This window comes from Antechinus flavipes, chromosome 4, assembly GCF_016432865.1.
Source record: "Antechinus flavipes isolate AdamAnt ecotype Samford, QLD, Australia chromosome 4, AdamAnt_v2, whole genome shotgun sequence".
In the NCBI taxonomy this organism is placed as follows: Eukaryota; Metazoa; Chordata; class Mammalia; order Dasyuromorphia; family Dasyuridae; genus Antechinus; species Antechinus flavipes.
Window position 1 is genome coordinate 187,319,338 of NC_067401.1, and position 6,214 is coordinate 187,325,551.

The window sequence follows — 6,214 nt, forward strand, 5'->3', positions numbered from 1 at the left end:
CAGAAAGAAATAATTCTAGTATAGTGGAGCCACAGTAAGGTTAACACAAGATTTAGCAGCTTCTATGTTAAAAGACAACAATTGAGCTAAAATTAAACCAAGAATCACTTGACAAGCAAAACTGAGTATAATCAAATATAATCAATATAAAAAGGTGGTCATTTAATGGAAAAAGGGATTTTTAAGCATTAGTGATGAAAAGAAAAGATGAAAAGAATGGAAAGTTTGATTTTCAAATACAGGAGAAGCAAAAGGAGACAGTCAGGAAAGTAGTATCATAAGGGACTTAATAAGGTTTATGTTTATATTCGTATATGGCAGAATGATATTTGTAACTCATTAGAACTTTCTTGTTATTATGGCAGTTTGAAAGAGAATACATAGACAGAGGGCACATGTGTGAGTTGACGATGAAGGAATAATATCCTTTAAAAATGATGAAATTAAGAGGAATGTACTGAGAGAAAAGGAAAGGGAGAAGTGAAATGGTGCAAGAAAAAGCTTTTATGATGGAGGGGAAGAAGGGGATGAGAGAGTGAGTGAATGAGTCATCAACATTGACTCAAAGAGGAAATAACATATACACTCAATGTGAGTATAGAAATTTATCTTACTCTGGAGGAAAATCGGAGGGAAGTGGGATATGAGAAGGGGAGAGGGTAATAAAAGAGAAGGTATATTGAGTGGCACTGGTCAGTAGCAAAACACTTTTGAGGATGGACAGGGTGAAAGGAAAGAGAGAATAGAATAAATGGGGAAAAGGGAGAGATACGTGGCAATAGTAATCTTTTTTTTTTTTTCCTGAGGCAACTGGGGTTAAGTGACTTGCCTAAGGACACACAGCTAGGAACAGTTAATTGTCTGAGGTCAGATTTGAAATCAGGTCCTCCTGACTTCAGGGATAGTACTCTATCCACTGCGCCACCTAGCTGCGCCAAACAATAGTAATTATAAAAAGGATTTTGAAAAAAGTTTGGTTTTTTGTTTTTTTTTTTTTTTCTGATAAGGCCTTTTTTCTCAAGCATAGAAGGAAATGAGTCAAATTTATAAAAAAAATAAGCCATGCTCCACTTGATAAATCATCAAAAGATATGACCTATGCCCAAAGGACTATAAATTCATGTATATCCTTTGACCTAATAATACCACTATTAGGCATGAATATCAAAAGAGATTAAAAAAAAAAAGGAAAATGGCACACATACAAATATATATAACAGCTCTCTTCTCAGGACAAAATATTGGAAATTGAGGGGATGCTCATCAATTGGGGAATGGCTGAATAAATTGTGGCATATGTTTGTGATAGGATATTATTGTTCTATGGGAAATGATGAATAGGATGCTCTCAGAAAAAAAAAAAACCTAGGAAGTCCTCCATGAACTCAAGCAAAGTGAAAAGTACTGTATTCAAATTAATAACAATATTCTAAAACAGAAAAGCAGTACAAAACAAAATGAACAAAAGAAAATAAAATGAAAAAAAGAAAAAAAAATCATGTGCCTAGCAGAACTTCAGATTCAATTTAAGAAAACATATATATTAGAAAAAATTATATTCATGAGTGTCCATCTTTTCTATCTTCCATTGTGTTATTTTGTTCTCTGCCACACACTTTTATTTTATACTTTTCCCCCTTTTCATCCTCCCCCAAGCAGACTATAGTTAAGGATATATATACATACACATATATACACACACATATCTCCCTTTCACCCCACACCTCCAAGCAAGCTACAATTAACATACACACATACTCCACATACACTTTCTTATCCCTGCTGACTCATTAAATTCTGCTCCATAACTCGGCTATTATTTAACCTCCCTTGTCTTCTTCCCCCACCTCCCAACTTATTTCTTTATAGATTTTGAAGAGTGCTATACTCGTCATTATATATATGTAGTGTTGCCTATTTAACCCATTCCTGATGTCAGCAGATTTTCAGGAGACCACCTCCTTCCCCCTTTAATGCCTTTCTATTCTTCCTCTGTACTTCATTTATATAACATTACTATTTTTACCTTTACTCTGCCAAACTTTCTTTTGAGTTTACCCTATTGTTGATGTAAATCATAAATAAAGTATACATTTCCCATATTTTAAAAAAAGTTTATCTATGTTGAGTTCCTTAAAATCGCTCTTTGATATTGGCTCTTATATGTTGAAATTTCTGTTAAATTCGGGTTTGATTGATAGAAAGTCCAGAAATCTTCAATGTCTGTTTTTTTCATTCAAAACTATAATTTTGCAGGATGTGATATTTTTGGCTGCAGACCTACTTCTTTTGCTTATCTATAGATATGATTCCAAGACCTGTGGTCTTTTACAATGCTGCTGCTGTCTTTTACAATTGTAATTGTAGCTGCAGCATATCTGAATTATTTTTCTTATTTCTTGCAAAATTTTCTTTTTAATCTGGGGGCTTTGAAATTTGGCAATAATATTCTGATCTGTTTTGCACAAAGGATCTCTTTGAGGCTGTGATTCAGTGGATTTTTTCTATTTCTATTTTTCCCTTATGTTCTATAACTCCAGGACAATTTTCTAGGATTATTTCCTGCATTATTGTGTCAAGGTTCTTTTTTTTGGTCACAACTTTCTGGCACTCCAGTCATTCTTATATTTTCTCTTCTTGATCTGTTCTCCAAATCTTTTGTGTTTCTTATGTTTCACAGTCTGTTCTATTTCCCCTTTCTTTAAAATCTGTTGTGTTTCGTGGTCTCTCATAGCTTTACCTGCTTCCTTGCCCAAAGAGTTATTTTCATTTTTGAGACTTTGTATCTCCTTTTTCAATTGGTTAGCTTTTTTAAAATTACTTTATTTTTCTCAGATGATATTTCTTTTTCTTTCTAGTTTTCCCTCAATGACTCTCATTTGATTTTTGAATTCTTTTTTTAAGTTCTATAAATTCTGAATAAGGAGCCATTTCATGTTATTCTTTGGGGTAGAAGCTTTTTTTTTTTTTTTTTTTCAAATTAAAGTGTTTTCTGAAGATGAATCCCAGCCTTCCCTGTTCCCATAATATGTTTCAATGGTGGGGTTCTTTCTTCTTTGCCAGTTCATTTTTTTTTAATTAAGAGGTATTAGTGTAAACACCTCTAATTGTGGGGTAGGGGGATTGTGCCTCAATCTTTCAGTTCTCCACTCTGACCAGGAATCCCAAACCAAAAGTTCCACCTTCCTGCAAGTGTCCACAGCCTGCAGTGCCCCTGACCTGCTGCTTCTGCACTTACCAGGTGCTGGTTCCTTCTTACCCAGGGCCTTCTTTCAGCAGTACGGTTCCCAATCAGATGAGGTTCACTATGTGCCGACTGTGGTTCCTACTGCAGCTCCAGTCATAACCATATAGCCTAAGGGATTCCCACTTTGTTTCTGTGGAGCTAGCCCTAAGGTGTTTGCACTTCAGACAGGTTAATCTCCGTCAGGTTTTTCTTTAAATTTTTTTTGGTTATATTGTGAGGACTCCTGTTCTGCTTCAAGTCTTCTTGGTTTTTCACCGGTCTATGCTCACCCCAAGATGCAAATTTGTTCTATTTGTGAGAGAAATCGAGAGCTTGAAATTTACCAATCTACTCTGCCATCTTCCCAGAATCCTTTTCTCTTTCTCTGTTTTTAAACTTTATTTTTCTTGAAGATCTTTTTTTCAAATTAGGATAGGAGATATAAGCTTTCTTTCATAACGTAACTTTTATGAAAATGTTATGCATAACTTCACAAGTTGTTTCTTAATTGGGGCTGGGGATAAGAAAGAACCTAGAGCTCAAAAGTTTAACAAAAAATTGTAAAAAAATTATTTAAAATGTAACTGGGGGAAAATATCAAATAAAAAGAATTTAGATGCTGTTCTATTCAGTACATTCATATTTAGTAGTGATTAAAAAGTCCTTGTCTATGAAACTACTTAGTCTCCTTATTTTTAAAAATTAGTTCTATTTTTGCTTTTGCTTTGTCTGAGACCTGTCTTTGTACTGTTCTTTATTGTTCAATCATTTCAGTTGTGACACTGAATTCTTCATGACTATATTTGGGATTTTCATTTCAGATACTGAAATGGTTTGCCATTTTATATATGAGAAAACTGAGACAACCTGGAGTAAGTGACTTGCCCAAAGTCATGCAGCTAGCTAGTAAAGATCTGGGGCTGGATTTGAACTTAGGTATTTTTTTACTCCAAGTTCAGTGCTCGATCTACTGTACCATCTAGCTGCTTTTTTTTAAAACATTAGCTGAAGCATAATTGATTCTACTTTAGTTGACTTATATTTTCAAGTGTTTCTTAGAAATTTCTTATAACTTGAATTCTGATTTCTTATTCATTCTATCCTCTTTCACTTTGTGTATGAGTTCATGTCATATACATTCACAGTTATGACTACTTTTGTATATTTCCCTCCATCTTATTCTTATCCTTATTCTCTTTTTTCCCCATTCCCTCTTTTGTCTTTGTTTTATGTCTTAATATCTCCTAAAGTCGTTAGCTTCCATTTTGGCCAATTCTAATTTTTAATAAGGTTTTGTACTTCTTTTTCCAAGTTGTTAATTCTCCTTCAAATCTTTTCCCCCTGAGACTTGCTTCTTTTCCAATTTTCTTCTACTGCTCTTTTTTTTTTTTAAACTCTTGATTGAACTCTTCCAGAAATTTGTGTTAGACTTGTGTCCAAGCTAAATTTTCTTTTGAGACTTTGCTTATAGACTTTTTTGAATCATTCTCTTCTATATTTGTATCTTCTATTTATCACTTTAATAGTTTGTTACCTTACTAGGCCAGTTTTTTTTTTTTTTTAATTTGCTCATTCTTTCAATCTACTACTTGATTTGGGACTTTATATTAATTTTGGGCTCTGTACATACTTTTGGGGAAAGGAAAATGCCTGGCCTGAGCTTCCATATTTTACATATGGGTATCTGCAAGCTGTCAGTGCTTCCCACAGTGATGTGATGAGGGGACGTCTGTTCACTGCCTTCCTGGCCTAGGCTTTGTAAGTTCATGATCCAGATTTGTTCCTGATTTGTAGCTTCAGTCAACTGCTGCTGGATTTAGCCACTGTTAGCTTTCTTAGAAGTTCTGTAGGTTCAGAATGACTAAACTCCTGGCTTCCCTTTGGTCTGTGCTCTATTCCTGGGATCAGAGTCACACAGATAACTGTTTGCTTCCCAGAGCCTGTTCCTCAATCAATATATAGCTCAGGCCATTGCTTGTGGCTATTTGTTCTATAATCCAGAACTGGATATTGAGCAACTGATGACCAGATAGCACCCATTTCTGCATTCAGCACTTGTTAAGGATCATCTGGGATCTCTTTTTGCCCTGATGCTTCCTACCCTGGTGCCCTGTCTCGGGCCACTTTCTATACTATACATGCTCCTGACTAGACCCAGACTCCAATGTTTAGAGACCTAATCTTCCCTGGACTAGAAGGAGAAAAAAGTGATTTTTTTCTTGGCTTTTCCTATCAATATTGCCTGGTGCATTTTCTAGATCTTTATCAAGTGTAATGGGCAAACTAGCCTCTAATGCTTTTTTATTCTGCCACCTTGACTCCTCTTCCCTCAAATAATCATTAGCTGTTCTCATGCCTGGAATGCTCTCTTTCCTTATTTCTGCTTCCTACTGGCTTCTTTCAAGTCTCAGCCAAAGTCCCATCTTCTGCCAAGAAGCCTTTTTAAATTCTTAATATTGGTACCTTCCCTTTCAGATTAGCTCTAACTGATCCTATACATTTGTACATGCTATTTGAGTGTTATCATCACCGTTAGATTTTTAAGCTTCTTGATGGAAGTCACTGTTTTTGTCTTATTTTATATCCCAGTCAGTAAGCATTTATTTAGTCTCTACTATGAGCTAAGTGCTAGAGATACAAAAAGAAGCAAAAGATATTCTTTGCCTTCAAGGAACTCACAAATGTAAGATACAGGCTATATTTAGGATAAATAGGAAATTTACAGAGAGTACTAATAAAATGAATTGGGAAAGGCTTCCTGTAGGAGATAGGATTTTAGTTGGGACTTGAAAGAAGCCAGTAAGTAGAGATACAGAGGAAGAGCATTCACAGAAGTAAAGGATGAGAGAGTACTTTAGCTTTACAAAAGTGGAATACTGAGAACCAGAGAAAAAGTCACTAGACTTGGCAATTAAGATTTCATTGGCAACTGACCAGTTTCAATGAAATTATGAGGTCAAAAGCCAGATTGTAAGGGGTTAAGAAGTG

At 35.0% G+C, this 6,214-nt stretch overlaps 1 long non-coding RNA gene across 2 annotated transcripts in view; it reads left to right on the forward strand.

The window, feature by feature from the left end:
* Positions 1–6,214, forward strand: part of LOC127560984 (uncharacterized) — a 59,789-nt gene that overhangs the window by 51,116 nt on the left and 2,459 nt on the right. The window lies entirely within an intron of this gene.